Genomic DNA, 18,450 nt, shown 5'->3' with positions numbered 1-18,450 from the left:
TTAGGGCTTTGCTACAGGATACACCCTCCACAAGTTAAGCAAGTAAAAATAAAATATATATTTCTGTTTTATTTAAACCTTTTAAGTTCGTATGCATAGCCCCATTTGGCTGTTTAATTTTTTTTTTCTTTCTTCAGTAATATTTAATCTCCTTAAAGAAAAAGAACATATCCATTTTACTTTTTTTGTATCTCTTTAGTAATATTTTAGTGTAAAAGGATAACCAGTATTTAAACCTTTTATGTTACTTTATACATTTATTTTACACAATGTTGAAAAATTAATAAGACAGCTACATATTTTGGCAGCTGCTGCTTTCATTTTCAGTGAAATGAAAAAAGCTCTCCAAGAGAAAACGTCAATGAAGAAGAAACAGTTTGCACTATCTAAAAATCAGAAACCCTCATTTATAAAAGTTTGCTGCAGATGACTTAACTGAAAATAAATGAATAGTTCCTATGTGTATAATACATATTTATCTATTTGACTTATGCCTTTATTCCACCAACTTACAACATCTGAGGTACAATTTGTTACATTACTTTTGTTTTTTGCAGCACAGGCAGGTGAAGTGACTTCCTCAGGGTCCACAGTGGTGTCAGTACCAGGATTTGAAACTGACAAGCTCTGGGTTTACTGAAATATTACTGAAGAAAGAAAAAAAACGAAAACGGGCAAATAGGGCTATGCATGCAGATGTCCATCCGTCCATTATCCAACCTGCTATATCCTAAATACAGGAGCCAATAAGTACATATGTTTATATACAGTGTATATATATATATATATACAGTGTATATATATATATATATATATATATATATATATATATATATATATATATATATATATATATATACAGTGTATATATATGTGAATGTATGTATGTATATATGTATGTCTATATATATATATATATGTAAATTTGTATATATATATATATGTTTATGTGGATGTGTATATGTGTATATACGTATGTATATGTAGATATGTGTATATGTAGATATGTATATATATATGTATATGTATATATATGTTTATGTGTGTGTGTGTGTGTGTATATTATATATATAAAAGACAGCAACACTCATAACAATGACAACACAATTACATTGACAATCATGTTACGTTATTTTTAAAATGTTTCCTTTTTTTTTTTTCATAACCTCTTTAACACACTACTTCTCCGCTGCGAAGCGCGGGTATTTTGCTAGTATACTAATAAAAGGCAAAGCCCTCACTCACTCACTCACTCATCACTAATTCTCCAACTTCCCGTGTAGGTGGAAGGCTGAAATTTGGCAGGCTCATTCCTTACAGCTTACTTGCAAAAGTTAGGCAGGTTTCATTTCGAAATTCAAAGCGTAATGGTCATAACTGGAACCTCTTTTTTGTCCATATACAGTAATGGACTGCAGCTCGCTGGCCGTGGGAGGCGGGGTTGCGGGGGTTGCGTATCGCGTCATCATGCCTCACACGTAATCACGTGAACTGACTGTGAAGGAGAAAGGACAGCCTTATATGGCGTTAGTTTATAAAACAGCAGACAGGCTGTGTAAAGGCAGCTTCACAAAAAAACAGATCCTTAACAAATTGTTATTGGTAAAGTTTTCTTCAATTTAAAAAGGTTTTCTTTTCTTCTTAATTAAAATTTAAAAGCAATACTTCACCGCTGCAAAGCCCCTCTAGCGCTGATGTCCGCGGTTCAATCCCCGTAAGGGAGTGCAGTGAGTGTGTACGCCTGATGAGCCAAGAATTAGGGCGAAACACATGTCGCGTACTCTTTGCATTATTTGACAGTAAACTGTTTTCAACCATTCTATGATCTGCTTCTCACAACTGAAGGCACCGTGGCTGATGTTAGCTGACTTGCTGGCCAACCATAAGCGTTACCTGGTAGGAAACCACCCATACAATCAGATTGTGATTCAGACTATGAATGCCGTGAATGTAATTACCCCGATCTACATGCTGTCAAATAAACAAACCACACGCCGAAGCGAGTGCAGTGAGTGTGTACGCCTGATGAGCCAAGAATTAGGGCGAAACACGTGTCGCATACTCTTTGCATTATTTAACAGTAAACTATTTTCAACCATTCTATGATCTGCTTCTCACAACTGAAGGCACCGTGGCTGATGTTAGCTGACTTGCTGGCCAACCATAAGCGTTACCTGGTAGGTAACCACCCATACAATCAGATTGTGATTCAGACTACGAATGCCGTGAATGTAATTACCCCAATCTACATGCTAGAGAAAACCTCAATGAAGAAGAAACAGTGTGTAAGCATACATATTAACACATGTGTAATTAAACGTGTGCATTTATGGGGTGATTTCTCAGGCTTAAAAGCTCGCCTTTTATTAAAAAGGTAAATGCAAACTGTTTTCATTCTGAAGGGCACAAACCACGTTGGATTTCAGCCGTTAAACGCGCAAAAATGTCGGTACACCAGATAAATAAGCGCAACATATTATCAGTTGTATTGTATGCTTACAATACATATAGAAATGTGTTAATCGTTAACTAATAGTATGGGATGGTGTTTTTCGACTCAGCTACAGATGCCGATGGAGACCACAACTGCTTTGGAAAAATATGAACGCCTTGGGGCTGATCTGGAAGAAGGTAGCGCAGCGCCTTGATTTAAACGATTCCATGTCTTGCTGGGTTTGCGTAGCTTATTGTCAATATCTTTACACCTGTTTTTAAGACTTATTGACTGAAACGGGCTTTCACGAAAAAAGTTAGGGCTTTGCTACAGGATACACCCTCCACAAGTTAAGGAAGTAAAAATAAAGGTATATATTTCTGTTTTATTTAAACCTTTTAAGTTCGTATGCATAGCCCCATTTGGCTGTTTTAGTTTTTTTTTTCTTTCTTCAGTAATATTTAATCTCCTTAAAGAAAAACAACATATGCATTTTACTTTTTTTGTATCTCTTTAGTAATATTTTAGTGTAAAAGGATAACCAGTATTTAAACCTTTTATGTTACTTTATAAAGTTATTTTACACAATGTTGAAAAATTAATAAGAAAGCTACATATTTTGGCAGCTGCTGCTTTAATTTTCAATGAAATGAAAAAAGCTCTCCAAGAGAAAACCTCAATGAAGAAGAAACAGTTTGCACTATCTAAAAAGGAGAAACCCTCATTTATAAAGGTTTGCTGCAGATGACTTAACTGAAAATAAATGAATAGTTCCTATGTGTATAATATATATTTATCTATTTGACTTATGCCTTTATTCCAGCAACTTGCAACATCTGAGGTACAATTTGTTACATTACTTTTGTTTTTTGCAGCACAGGCAGGTGAAGTGACTTCCTCAGGGTCACACAGTGGTATCAGTACCAGGATTTGAACTGACAAGCTCCGGGTTTGCTGAAATATTACTGAAGAAAGAAAAAAAATGAAAATGGGCAAATGGGGCTATGCATACAAATGTCCATCCATCCATTATCCAACCCGCTATATCCTAAATACAGGAGCCAATCCCTGCCAACACAGGGCACAAGGCAGGAAACAAACCCCGGGCAAGGTGCCAGCCCACCGCAGGGCACACACACCCACACACACCCACACACCAGGGACAATTTCAAATCGCCAATGCACCTAACCTGCATGTCTTTGGACTGTAGGAGGAAACCGGAGTACCCGGAGGAAACCCAGACATACACGGGGAGAACATTCAAACTCCACGCAGGGAAGCGAACCCGGGTCTCCTAACTGGCACCTTTCACTGCGCCACCATACCGCCCGCATACAAACTTAAAAGGTTTAAATAAAACAGAAATATATACCTTTATTTTTACTTCCTTAACTTGTGGAGGGTGTATCCTATAGCAAAGCCCTAACTTTTTTCATGAAAGCCTCTTTCAGTCAATAAGCCTTAAAAACAGGTGTAAAGCTAAACTTGCAGCACCGCTATTCAATTACACTTGCCTAACGCCTCTCCTAAGGGGAGATACTCTGGGATCTGGGCATCAGTCAAAGCAGCAATCACAGGCCCGATTAGAAAGCGGGAAGCTGTGATTTGTCGTCTCCCTCCCATGTAACAATCACAGCCCATGTTACAACGCACTATGTATGTATGTGTATATGTATATATGTATATGTGTGTGTGTATGTATGTGTGTATATGTATGTGTATATATATGTTGATATGTGTATATATATATATATGTATATATGTATATATATGTATATGTAGATATTTGTATATGTAGATATGTATATATGTATATGTATATATATGTTTACATAACCTCTTTAACACACTACTTCTCCGCTGCGAAGCACGGGTATTTTGCTAGTATATATATATATATATATATATATATATATATATATATATATATATATATAGTCGCAGGTGGCTGGGTGGTGACCCGGCCGGGACACCCCGGAGGACCGGAGGAGGGCTTGTGCCTTCCCCAGACCACATGGGGGCAACCGCCCTGCCGGCTATGGGGACCAGGGGTACAGAGCATGGAAGCTCATCCCTGTAGGGGCCCGTGGTCACCGCCAGAGGGCGCCGAAAGCCTTGGGAGCCCTGGACCTCAGCACTTCCGCCACACCCGGAAGTGCTGGGGGGAAGAGGATCGGGGACACCCGGAGTGCTTCCAGGTACGCAGCCAGCACTTCCGCCACACTGGGGAGTGCCGGTGGAAGATTGCCGGGAAGCACCTGGAACACATCTGGGTGAGTATAAAAGGGGCCGCCTCCCTTCATTCAGGACTTGAGTCGGGTGGAAGAAGGACGAGGTCTGGGAGGAGGCTAGGAGGCGGCCTGAAGAGAAAGTGAAAGCGTTGTATGTGTTAGCCAGGACTTTGGGGACCTTACGGGTTTGTGTTGCACTTGTAAATAATGGAGCAGTACAATAAACGTGTGTGGGGTGATTACGACGTGTCTGCCTGTCTGTGTCCAGGTCATGTTTCACAATATATATATACTGTATATATGTATATATGCAGTCACTGAGTGAATTATTATCGAGTGAATTATCAATACAGTCATCTGATCAGCCAATCATGTGACACCAGCACAATACATAAAATCATGCCGATACAGGTAGGAAAATTTAGGGAATGTTCACATCAAACCCCAGTTTCCAGAAAAATTGTAATCTCAGTGATTTCAACATTGGCATAATTCTTGGGCTGGTTTGAGTATTTCTACAATTGTCAATCTCCTGGGATTTTTATTTACAACAGTCTGTAGAGTTTACTTAGAATGACTTGACAAACAAAAATCTTCCAGTTAGTTAGTGGCTGCTCCGTGGGCAGAAGTCACTTGTTTATCACAGAGGTCAGAGGAGAATGGCCACACTGCTTCACTCTGATAGAAAAACTATGGTAAGTCAGATAACCACTATTTACTGTGGTGAGCAGAAAAGCAGCTCACAATGCACAACACACACATTGAACCTTAAAGCGGATGGGCTACAAAAGCAGAAGAACATGTCAGGTTATACTCCTAAATGTCAAGAACTAAAAGCTGAGGATGTAGTGTACCATGGCTTACCAAAAGTGGACAGTTGGAAACTAGAAAAACATAGCATGGTCTGATACATTTTAATTTCTGCTGAAGCACACAGATCATAGGATCAGAATTTGGTTTCAACAGCATGATTACAAGCACCCAACCTGCCTTGCGTCAACAGTCTAAGCTGATGGTGGTGGTATAATGGTGTGGGGAATGTTTTCAAGGCCAACTTTGAACCTAATAGTAACAATCAGTCATCGCTTGAATGCCACGGCTTATTTGAGTATTGTTATTCACTATGTGGATTCCATCATGACCACAATTTACAAATTTTCTAACACAAACCAAAAGTTGTCTCAAACTTATTTCACGAACATGACAAACAGTGTTCTTCAGTGGCCTTCCTAGTCACCAGATCTGAATCCAATACAGCACTTCTGGGAAGTGGTAGAATAGGTGATTTGCAGCATGAATGTGGAGATGAAAAATCTATTGAACTTAATGGCTTGCAATCAGTCAACATGGACCATAATCTTAAAGGAATGTTTCCAACGTGTTAAGGAATCCATGCCATGAAAAACTTAGGCTGTTTTGAGTGCAGATTAGAGTTAATGCCACAAGACCAAAAAGATACGTACACCTAAGCCAAAATTCTAACCCAAAAATCTGTAGTCAAAAGAAACTGTGCAAACATTCTTCATCAAATAATTCAATAAACTCCTTCACTATTCTTTTTAACATATCCAGAATTTTGAATGACTAATGGTAGTATTGAACCAGTTATGCAACTAGTTGTCATAGTTCAACAATTAATTAAAGAACAGATATTGTTGGCTTCCATGTTCATTAGTTTCTACTTAGTTTTCTGTGTATTTTAACAAAATCTCTGTATTTATTTGTACTAATTCTGTATTTAGTAATTTATAAAACCTATACTTGAATTTTACCTGAGAACTTGTCACAGCACTCTGAGCCAACACTCAGTGAAAAACGCTACACAAAAATAAAGTGAATTGAATATACAATTGCCTCGATAGATATCATTTCAGCGTGACTTTCTGTCATTGCCCCCTAGCAAACTCGTTGTCATGTCTGGACCAGGGGGCGGCTAGATATTTCCAGAGCCATGGACTGCAGCACTTCCGCCACACCAGGAGGTGCTGCAGCAAGGTCATCAGGAAGCACCTGGAGCACATCCGGGTGCATATAAAAGGAGCCGCCTTACTCCACTCAGAGCTTGCGAGGGAGGAGTGGAGGCGGCAAAGGAAAAGATAAGAAATAAAAGAAAGGACTGTGAGTTTGAGCTGTTTGTGATGCTTTGTGCACTGTGTGTATTGTGCTGAAGAAGAAAAATAAAAGCGTGTTCCTGGCATCTTTCACAATATATATATACTAGGAGGCTCCGGCCACTGCTCACTTCGCTTGCCAAACCCGGGGACGGACACTGGGCCCCCATCTATCCCGCAGCTGAGCCGCTCTGTTAGAGAAAGCGATTGTATTTAAAGATATGGTACAAGTCCCCCAGGTGCCTTCAGCGCCCAACCTCCAGTTGCCCCACGACTTTCTTGATATTTTAGTTTATAATTTATAAACGGAATAAGAATCTGCAAATCTAACAACATCACATTAAAGTTCGATAAATTTTGAAAAAAATGATACCAAACATATATGTAGGTTTTAAAATAAGCCAGATTTAAAGCATGACAAAAAACATTGCAGAAAATTGTTAAACTTTTAGGCTTAGGATGTTTTATATATATATATATATATATATATATATATATATATATATATATGTACACTGTATATATATATATATATATATATATATATATATATATATACTGTATATATATATATATATAAGATACTTTTGGATGGCCTCTCAGTATTTTTTTTTTATTTTGGATCCTTATATCATTTTGGAATTTTTCTCTTGCTAAATCTTTTACTGAAATTATGTAAATTCTGTCTTCTGAAAAACCTCTATAATATGCCTATTGTTGTCATCTTAATTCTACGATTATCTAGTTTTTTTAACATATGGAAATATTCACACACCAACATACATATTTTCAAAATATCCCCAAACAGAACTCTAAACCACACATTTAGATACAATGTCCATCATTTGTTACACCTCAAAGATCCTTTTTCTTCCAAATGCATTAAAAAAATTAACATAACATATTATTTAAACATTATTTACAATATACATTATTTATTTTCCTAAAACCATCATACTAAATCATTTGCTTCGTTTTAAAGTCAAAGGATTATAAAAGCACATTCAGTTTCTTGTTCTGTTATTTCCATTTGAAGGTCACAAAGCACAACAGTCCATTGCAGGAGCAGCATGAAATACAGGAAAGGGGCCACAAAACCACTTTAGTGAAGGGCACCTTCACGCCATAGTACTTTTTACATGTCAATTAATCCACCAACAAAAGCAAATATGGAAAGAATATACAAATTTCACATTAACAGTAAATAGGCACTGAACCTGCATCAGATTGCAAAAGAGTATCCTAACAAAGCAAAGCTTTGCAGCTACACATCAGTTATAGTCAAATTTTAAAAAGCTAATTATATTTGATGTATTTAGTTTTTGCATGATATCAAAAAGCATATCTCAACATATTTTTTCTTTATTACAATAAAAATATTGCAAAGGAAAAGGAAGTTTAACTCTTCTTCATGTCCTTATCCAGTTTATTTATTTATTTTTATAATTTTATTGATTTTATTGAAATCACGCAACATTCCATACTAATAGATCATTTTTACAAAAATAGGATTGAAAACAAATCAACCCCCACCCCTTAGAAAGAGAGCATGGGCAGCAGAATAAAACTTAAAGCTAGTAAAAATAAGTAAATAGATGAATTAATAAGCGAATAAAGATAAATGGAGAAGAAAAAGAAATAGGGAGAGAATCTGCTTCCTCAGTGCTTTAAAGGCTTATTCTAAAATGTTATTGATTAGATACTGCCAAGTTTTGAAAAAATTTCTGCACAGATCCTCTAAGTGAGAATTAGATTTTTTCCAATTTCAAATAGTATAAAACATCAGTTACCCACTGACTTAAAAGAGGAGAGTTAGGATTCTTCCTGTTTAGCAAGATAAATGCCAATAATGTAGAAAGACAATCACAGTTTGTTTGTCCTTCTCCGCTTTAAGCCCATCTGGGAGTACACCAAACACAGCCGTTAGTGGGTTAGGAGGGATTGTTAAAAATTTTGGTCCAGAATGATGTTAATTTGGTGCAGGCCCAAAACATGTGACCCAGTGAGGCTAGAACTTGATTACAGCGTTCGCAGGTTTGAACTTGCCCTGGAAATATTTTGGACAATTTTAAATGAGACAGATGTGCTCGATATATAATTTTCAGTTGAATAATTATATGCTTTGCGCATATGGAGCTCGAGTGAATTCTCTGCATTGCTACCTTCCACTCCTGTTCTGAGATGTTGAGTGAGAGATCCTTTTCCCACTGTCCTCTTGGATCTTTGAAAGGGAGGGACTGTAAAATGGTTTTATATATTGCAGAAATGCTGTCTGAGTCCTCAAAACTGAGCAATATTTTTTCTGGCACAGAGGTAAGTGGGAGGTGAGAAATATTGGGCAGGTTCTGTTTAACAAAGTTTCTAATTTGAAAGTAGTGAAAGAAATGTGTTGCTAGAAAGTTAATTTAGAATGTAATTGTTCGTAGGATGCAAAGACATTATCTATGTGTCCTTATCCAGTTTACCACATGCATGACTATTATTCCTTCCATAAATAAAGTTGTAAACGTTCATCCTTTCCACATTATGTTATCTATGCTCTTTTCCTTCTACTTGTTGCACAAGATCGATTGAGAGCAGGTACACCCTACCTTATTTCACAACACATATAACCAGACAGTTATTCTTATATTGTGGCCTAATACTTTAAAATTGTACATTTCTTTATTTGTGTATTGCTTAAAAATATCCATTCAAAAACTTCTTGGCATGCTTATATCACTCCAATTATAAATTCTTGATATTTAGAATGGGATAAAAACATGTGTTTATACAAACACATAACTGCGCAAATCTTTTGGTCAGGTATGGTGGTCACTCTTTAGGTTGCTGAGAAAGCTTTTATTTAAATCAGAACATTTATTAAGGTTCTTTAACTTGGTGAGCACCCGAGTAACAACTCCACTCTATAAACTCGGTAAGACAGTTATTACACAAGGTCAAATTTTTTCTTTGCAATGGCTAAAAGCTTACATGGCCATGCCTTAAACAACTGAGAAAGATTAAGAGTAATGTAATTAAATTATTAAACATGATAAAGCAAACATATAATGAAAATTAGTACTAGCCAAAGTACTAGCCATTGCTGAAATAAATAATCAGGAAAATTTTTCATTTTGAAATTCAACCTAGCTAAGCACAACCAACAATGAAACAAAAAGATATACTCTTAGACAAAAGCCATAACTTAGCAAGACAATGAAACTGTTACCAAGATTAGACGAGTACAACATGCCGTACATACCCGTTGTCTTTAAGATTGTGGTTTGGTCGGTAGAAAACTTTGTTCATACAAATGATGATGTCCTCCATCAGCTGTATGATAGGAATTGTAGTCCCCACATTAGTGCTAGTTTTTGGGATACCCCCCTCCCGTTATAAGCTGTCTATTCAATACAATATACAGCCTGTAATTTAAGTCAGATCAGCAGCAAGGAATGTACAAAATTTGTGCTGTTTATGTGTGATTAGTGAACAAACAAACAAACAAATGACTAGACATTGAATGGCTTAAGATATTATTACACACAGTGCACAGTGCAACCTCTAGTCCCATGCTATTTTGTATTTTTAGTTTTTTTGCACAATCATTTACCACTGTCCTTTCTATATTTTGTTTTGTATGCTTGTTGATTTGTGAGTTGATTTTTTTCACTTATAATTCACACCATATGTGTTTGTTAGTCTTAATGTTGTTTGTTTCTCTTTGGGAAACTTTCAATTTCATTTTAAAAATCTATTTGTTGAATTTTTTTTTGTTTCTTGATTTATTTCAGCAGTTCGGAGTATCCACCCTTTTTGGAGTCCCTGGAGGGGGTGCTAGAGGGCATACCTTCTGGGGACTCCCTCGTACTGCTGGGGGACTTCAATGCTCACGTGGGCAATGACAGTGAGACCTGGAACGGTGTGATTGGGTGGAATGACCCCCCCGATCTGAACCCGAGTGGTGTTTTGTTATTGGACTTCTGTGCTCATCACGGATTGTCCATAACGAACACCATGTTCAAGCATAAGGGTGTTCATATGTGCACTTGGCACCAGGACACCCTAGGCCTCTGTTCGATGATCGACTTTGTGGTCATGTCGTCGGACTTGCGGCCACATGTCTTGGACACTCGGGTGAAGAGAGGGGCGGAGCTGTCAACTGATCACCACCTGGTGGTGAGTTGGCTTTGATGGTGGGGGAGGATGCCGGTCAGGCCTGGTAGGCCCAAACGTGTTGTGAGGGTCTGCTGGGAACGTCTGGCAGAGCCCCCTGTCAGAAGTAGCTTCAACTCCCACCTCCGGCAGAACTTCGACCATGTCCCGAGGGAGGTGGGGGACATTGAGTCCGAATGGGCCATGTCTCCGGCTGACCGGAGCTGTGGCCGTAAGGTGGTCGGTGCCTGTCGTGGCGGCAATCCCAGAACCCGTTGGTGGACACCGGCGGTGAGGGATGCTGTCAAGCTGAAGAAGGAGTCCTAATAGGTACCGGCAGGCCAAGCGGAATGCAGCTTCGGTGGTTGCTGAGGCAAAAACTCGGGCATGGGAGGAGTTTGGGGAGGCCATGGAGAACGACTTTCGGACGGCTTCGAGGATATTCTGGTCCACCGTCCAGCATCTCAGGAGGGGGAAGCAGTGCAGTGTCAACACTGTATATGGTGGGGATGGTGCGTTGCTGACCTCGACTCGGGATGTTGTGGGTCGGTGGGGGGAGTACTTCGAAGACCTCCTCAATCCCACTAACATGCCTTCCAATGAGGAAGCAGAGCCTGGGGACTCAGAGGTGGGCTCCCCCATCTCTGGGACTGAGGTCACCGAGGTGGTCAAAAAACTCCTTGGTGGCAGGGCCCCGGGGGTGGATGAGATACGCCCGGAGTTCCTCGAGGCTCTGGATGTTGTAGGGCTGTCTTGGTTGACACATCTCTGCAACATCGCATGGACATCAGGGACAGTGCCTCTGGATTGGCAGACCGGGGTGGTGGTCCCCCTCTTTAAGAAGGGGGATCGGAGGGTGTGTTCCAACTACAGAGGGATCACACTCCTCAGCCTCCCTGGAAAAGTCTATTCGGGGGTCCTGGAGAGGAGGATCCGTCGGATAGTCGAACCTCGGATTCAGGAGGAACAGTGTGGTTTTCGTCCTGATCGCGGAACAGTGGACCAGCTCTACACCCTTAGCAGAGTCCTGGAGGGTGCATGGAAGTTCGCCCAACCAGTCTACATGTGTTTTGTGGACTTGGAAAAGGCGTTCGACCGTGTCCCTCGGGGAATCCTGTTGGGGGTGCTCCGGAAGTATGGAGTACCAGATCCCCTGATAAGGGCTGTTCGGTCCCTGTACAACCAGTGTCAGAGCTTGGTCCGCATTGCCGGCAGTAAGTCGAACCTGTTTCCAGTGAGAGTTGGACTCCGCCAGGGCTACCCTTTGTCACCGATTCTGTTCATAACTTTTATGGACAGAATTTCTAGGAGCAGCCAGGGTGTTGAGGGGGTCCGGTTTGGTGGACTCAGGATTGGGTCACTGCTTTTTGCAGATGATGTTGTCCTGTTTGCTTCATCAGGCAGTGATCTTCAGCTCTCTCTGGATCGGTTCGCAGCTGAGTGTGAAGCGGCTGGGATGGGAATCAGCACCTCCAAATCCGAGACCATGGTCCTCAGCCGGAAAAGGGTGGAGTGCCCTCTCAGGGTTGGTAGCGAGATCCTGCCTCAAGTGGAGGAGTTCAAGTATCTCGGGGTCTTGTTCACGAGTGAGGGAAGAATGGAGCGTGAGATCGACAGGCAGATTGGTGCGGCGTCCGCAGTGATGCGGGCTCTGCATCGGTCTGTTGTGGTGAAAAAGGAGCTGAGCCGTAAGGCAAAGCTCTCAATTTACCAGTCGATCTATGTTCCTACCCTCACCTATGGTCATGAGCTATGGGTAGTGACCGAAAGAACGAGATCGCGAATACAAGCGACTGAAATGAGTTTCCTCCGCAGGGTGTCTGGGCTCTCCCTTAAAGATAGGGTGAGAAGCTCAGTCATCCGGGAGGGGCTCAGAGTAGAGCCGCTGCTCCTCCGCATCGAGAGGAGTCAGATGAGGTGGCTCGGGCATCTGATTAGGATGCCTCCTGGACGCCTCCCTGGTGAGGTGTTCCGGGCACGTCCAAGCGGGAGGAGGCCCCGGGGAAGACCCAGGACACGCTGGAGGGACTATGTCTCCCGGCTGGCCTGGGAACGCCTTGGGATTCCCCCGGAAGAGCTAGAAGAAGTGGCCGGAGAGAGGGAAGTCTGGGCATCTCTGCTCAAGCTGCTGCCCCCGCGACCCGACCTCGGATAAGCGGAAGAAAATGGATGGATGGATGGATGATTTATTTCTTTAATATCTGTTAAATTTAGTAGCTAATTAACTTATTAAATGTTTTGGAAGCTAATTTTTTTTTAATAGTGTTGGCCTTTCCATCTTGGGGATAATCATAACATGTTCCTTTTATGACACTTACTCTGTCCTTTTTAGGTTAGAAATTTACGCATAAGTGGACAAAAACCACTACTTGAACTTGTCTAATGATGATGACTTAATAACTGCTGAGCCGTTTAACAGTGCTCAGGTCTCCTTCTCATTGCTTATCTCACTGAGACCTGACTTAGATCTATTAAGTGACAATTACTTAGCAGGGATAGTCCAAAAAAGAGAGCAATGACCAGTGGCATAGTTCAGACATCATCTTATAGCTGCAGATTAAACTCTTGCCTGCTCATACCCTAATAATCTTTAGGCATTGTGTTTAAAGCAATATTCATTTTTACTTGCATGTTCTTGTAGTTTTTCACCTTTTGCTTTAGGGTTGAATTCTGTGTTTCTTCTGTAGTGCTTGGCCTTCCAGGTTTTTAGTTATAAATTGTATCAGAAATTAATTTTGTTGCTCTTGTAATCATAATACTGATCTTTTTAATGTGTAACTTAGGAATTTCTCACTTGTTCTTTTATCTTATTTTAACATATATAAAACCTTCCAACATTAACATTTACAAAAGAAAATGCTTCCCATCACCTTCACAAAGAAGGCCGTAAAAACAATAAGTGTAGTCATTGAACTTGAATTATAATGGTATGCCTGCAAAAACCTGAATGCAAAATACAGGAAAAAATTAATTTGCCCATTAAACAGGAAAACCAGTTATTTGCCAGCATTTTTAAAGATGTCATCAAATCACATAAACAGCAACTGAAGAGTCAGGGGCCTTCAAAGTAATAGTTCTGATTTTAATCTTGTCCGCTTTGAGCCTCATTATGGTTGTAATCCAGATAACGGCCTCACCACACTCTATCATGATTTTCCTGCCTTCCTGTTCTTCTCTTTCCCTTTTAAATATGGCTATAACTAGATTTTGCCTGAAGTTGTGCCTCATTGGTTTAGAAGACTAATGGGATTAGTGAATTCCATGCATTATTTAAGAAGTAATGATACAGAGAAAGCACATATAAGTAGAATTCATGTGGATAGAACAATATAATGTGAGTGAAAATAATGTGGCTGTGCTACACTGATGCATACAAGAAAAGATTTAATTGCTGCCAAATAGCCAGATAAGCTGTGAGCAAGAAAAAAGGCTAGTCTTTTTTTTTAATTTGATCTTTCTAGTAAACCCTTTGTTCCTGACTTTTTATGATTCCAAGACTAGCAAGAATTCAATTGTATGAAAAAAGAAAAATCAGAATCATACTTGCATTCCTGCAGTTTAAGTAGTGCTCTTAAGCAGCATTGCTTCAAAGATGTGCCAGAAAATTCCAGGACTCTGATTGTGTGCTATTCTTGTCTATTCTAAATTATTTTCTAAAGGAATGCATGCAAGAAGACATTTCATTGTTGTCATGAGGCCAAAAAAGCTGCAAAGAGAAAATGAATCTTTTAAAAGTTGTTTTATCTAACAAGTCCTTTGCTTTGGAATTTGTACGTTTCCAAAAGCTAGCCATCCTTTTCAGGCTTCAGTTGTGTTTTATGCTTAGTACTTTTTATTTTTGCTCAGGCATATCCTGTCTTCACTATGCTTGCACTTTACTGAAACACCCGCTGACTGCCTGATCCTCATTAACCTACACAGCTTGAAGCTTTAATCTCTTCTCACTTGAAGAAAAATAAATCGAGTCTTTTCCTCAACATTGCTGGTTTTATCCAATGTAATTTAATTTTTGTGGTAAAGCTAATTCTTTTTTATTGTACAGACAGCAAAAAGACACATAGAAGCTGATTATGATAACAGAAATGAGAGGTATGTTTATTGAGAAATTTAATTCTGTTACTAATCTAATTCTAAAAATGCAAGGTGAACTAAACCAGTTTTAGATGTTTAGAGAGATGTGCTTTTACTTTTCTACTTGTTACCTCTTAGCAAGTAAATACTACATTAATGTTACACAAATAAAAGGATGAGAAAAACACCCTCAAGTAATTCTATGTTTTTACCCTTATGACTGGATCTAAATGAAGTGTTGATAAAAAATTGATTTTAAAAGAAAACCTGAATTGTGCATTAATTTCTAGAATCTAAAGATAGTGTCTGAAAAGATGGTCTTCCAGATTCCAGGGGTCTGATTTTTATGGTTTTGCCTGTTGCAGAAGACTGTTACTTTCTCCAGGAATGTTGCCTACTCTTGTTCTGTTTTCTCTTCCTAGTCTGTTGTCAGGTGGCTGCATCTCAGTTATTATGTTAACAGGAGATTTGATTTTCATGACTTACACCTAAATAATGGAGCTACTACTAATAATACAGATCAGCTGATAAATAACTCTTGTGCATTGTAGGCTTTAGATGAAGCAACTCCACTTCAAAGAAAAGGATTTTTTTAAGTTAAAATTTTAAGTTAATGTTATGAAATGCTCAGTGTAACAGAATATCAAAACTTACAACTTCAGTATTCCCTGTTTATGTTTTAAGTTTACATTATCGTAATAGGGGCTGAAGTTTATCCCAGTGTCAGGCGTAAGGCACAAATTAATCCTGGGGTTCCAGTCTATTGCAGGACATACTCACTCACACATCAGCATTTATTTATTCCATGTCAATTTAGAGTTGCCAGTTAACCAAACATGCACTCTGTTCAAAGACAGAATCAAGAATTCAATATTCTCAAGCTGAGACAAACATTTGTCCCACTGTCATCCAGCAGACGGTAAGGTATCATTCAGTGCTATACCCCCAGCCTCTCAAACAGTTTCTACACCTTGGCTATTAAATTGTTAACTTCCAACATATGCTTGACCTGTAACCAGGACTCCATTATTTAGGTATCAGCACTAGGAATTTCCCATTTACCACAGTATTAGCAATTATTTCAGTTTGTATGTTTACATCTAATTTTTATTTAAGTATATTTTAATTTTGAAAGTACATTTATTTTTTCATTCATTCATTTATTTATACTTATTACTCTTTTTAGTAAACTGTGCTTACTCTGCCTTCAATCAATGTTTTGTATTGTTGCGTTGCTTCCTTTTTCTTCACTAGTGAGATTAGTGAGAAACGTTTCTCATTGTACTGAAAGGTATAAAGACAATTAATTGAACTGACCATAATTTTAAATGACTCACATCACATAAAACATTTTCATTTCATTGTTAGTGATATTTGTGTATCCCCAGAACTGAAATTCTTCCTTCCTTTCAACTTTGGAATCATTCACCATTGCCATGTACTAGTTTGCCATATCTGATAATTTAGTTAGACAAATGTTGTTGGGGTGGAGATAGGATTAGGGTAGGGGCATGCCATCATTTTCTCAAATATAATTAAACCAGTTTAAGGCTATTGTCTGGAGCATATCCTGGCAGCTACAGAGAAAATATCAAGAACCAGCTCTATATGACATGTTAGTCTGTTTCAGGGTACACTCATGCACATACCTACATGTGCTACGTTTGAAACTCAGTTAACCTAGAATGCTCATTTTATGCATGTGGAAAGAAAACTGGAGTATTCCAAATAAAGCCTATGCAGACATATGAAAAACAAACATCTTACAGATAACATCCAAACACACGTGAGTCCAGGTCACTGGCTCCATGAAGAAGCAATGTAAATCACTGTGCAACTACAAATCTCTGGGAAAATAAGATTATTATTAATAAAATATAGCAGTGAATACATCTTCTGTTACATTATTAATGTAACAGTGAAATGTGAAAAACTGAAATTTACTTCCACTTAAATTCAGAAAACACTACTTTAGTTTGACAGAATCTACTCTGCATTGTTCTTTACACTGGAAGCATTGGACACAAAGCAGAATCTTACTATGGACTTTATTAAGCCCATGAAAGAGAACATGTCCAAAAGGCATTAGCGGATCATCCATCCATCTAGTGTCAAACCTTCAAAGGATTTTTAAAAAATCCACTAATCTTTTTTGCTAAAGGACTCAGCTTTTCTCCTCAGTACTCAATGAACTATTTACCTGCACACACCTGTACTGCCTTATTTTAAAAAAGACTTTTTTGGATACAAATTTTAGCAACATCAGAAAATAAGGACAACTGGTGAAACATGCAGACTAAGATCCTAAAATGAAATGCTACTGAAGGCTAGATGTAAACAATCGTGAAAATTTAATATCTGGTTATAAATTCTGAATGTTTATGTACCATGTATTGGGGGATTATCAATAGATTGGCTTGTGAGGACAGCTCTTTCATTACAGTACACTTTTCTGGCCACTAGTAAAGTGCTCATTAGATTTCAACCACCTTTTTAAATTCTAGACATCTTTTTTTTTTTTTTTAATTTTTCAGGTCATATGCGTTCAGTTAAAAGCAAGATCAAGGTTCAGCCCCATTAGTACGTGAGTAATCTTATGGCAGATGGACAGACTTTATCATTGTATATAAATAGGTTCTGAATTATCACACACACACACACACATTATGTGAATACGCAGTTCCCTGCGTTATTATGAAAACCTACTCTCTGTAGAAAAGACTTGATACATAAGGTACATTATTTGATGAGGCAACTGTGCTTTTGAGCTCTGATATCAAAACAGCCATAATTGCCTGTTGCTCACGTCATTGCCTGTTAACCTTTTAAGATAATACCTGCACCTCACTGCACAGTTTTAAGTAATTTTAATGGGATGTAGTTTTAGACCATTTATAAGTGATTTTGAATAATTTTAAAAACATTACCCAGCCATAAATGCCTTCCCATGCCTATAAGTTTCATATTGCTTTTGACTGAATGATATGTAAAGAATTGGAGTAATGGTCCAGGGTCCTCCCTGAGTGAAACCTGCACGTTATCCCACTGTATGTGTGGGTTTTGTTTCGGCAATATTGGCCCTAATGTTTGTGTGTTCACTTTGCGATGGACTGGCACCCTGTCAAGGGTGTTGTTCCTACCTTTCTTGCTGGGATAGGCTTCAGCTTCCACGATAGAGTGGGTTCTATATATAACAAGAAGGTATTCTGCACTTTATTAACACAATTCAAAATGCAATGTTAAAACCTTCTAAAAGAAACAATAAAAATTCTTTGCAAAAATAGACGTTCAAGGTTAGGAAGATAAATGGATGGATGGTTAGAGGGAAGATTTACTGCCATTGACATCATTAACAAACAGTAAAAGCTATTGGAACATATAATAATATATGCGATACATATGCAAGACATATGCATGTTACAGACATATGCAATACATTAGTCTGTAAAACAGATACAAGGATAG

The 18,450-nt window shown here is 38.7% G+C and overlaps 1 protein-coding gene across 1 annotated transcript in view; it reads right to left on the bottom strand.

The window, feature by feature from the left end:
- ptn (pleiotrophin) overlaps positions 1-18,450 on the bottom strand; it is a 429,887-nt gene that overhangs the window by 175,425 nt on the left and 236,012 nt on the right. The window lies entirely within an intron of this gene.

Source organism: Erpetoichthys calabaricus, chromosome 1 (genome assembly GCF_900747795.2).
Source record: "Erpetoichthys calabaricus chromosome 1, fErpCal1.3, whole genome shotgun sequence".
NCBI lineage: Eukaryota > Metazoa > Chordata > Cladistia > Polypteriformes > Polypteridae > Erpetoichthys > Erpetoichthys calabaricus.
The sequence above is the reverse complement of the archived record's forward strand: the minus strand, read 5'-3'. Positions and strand labels throughout refer to the sequence as shown.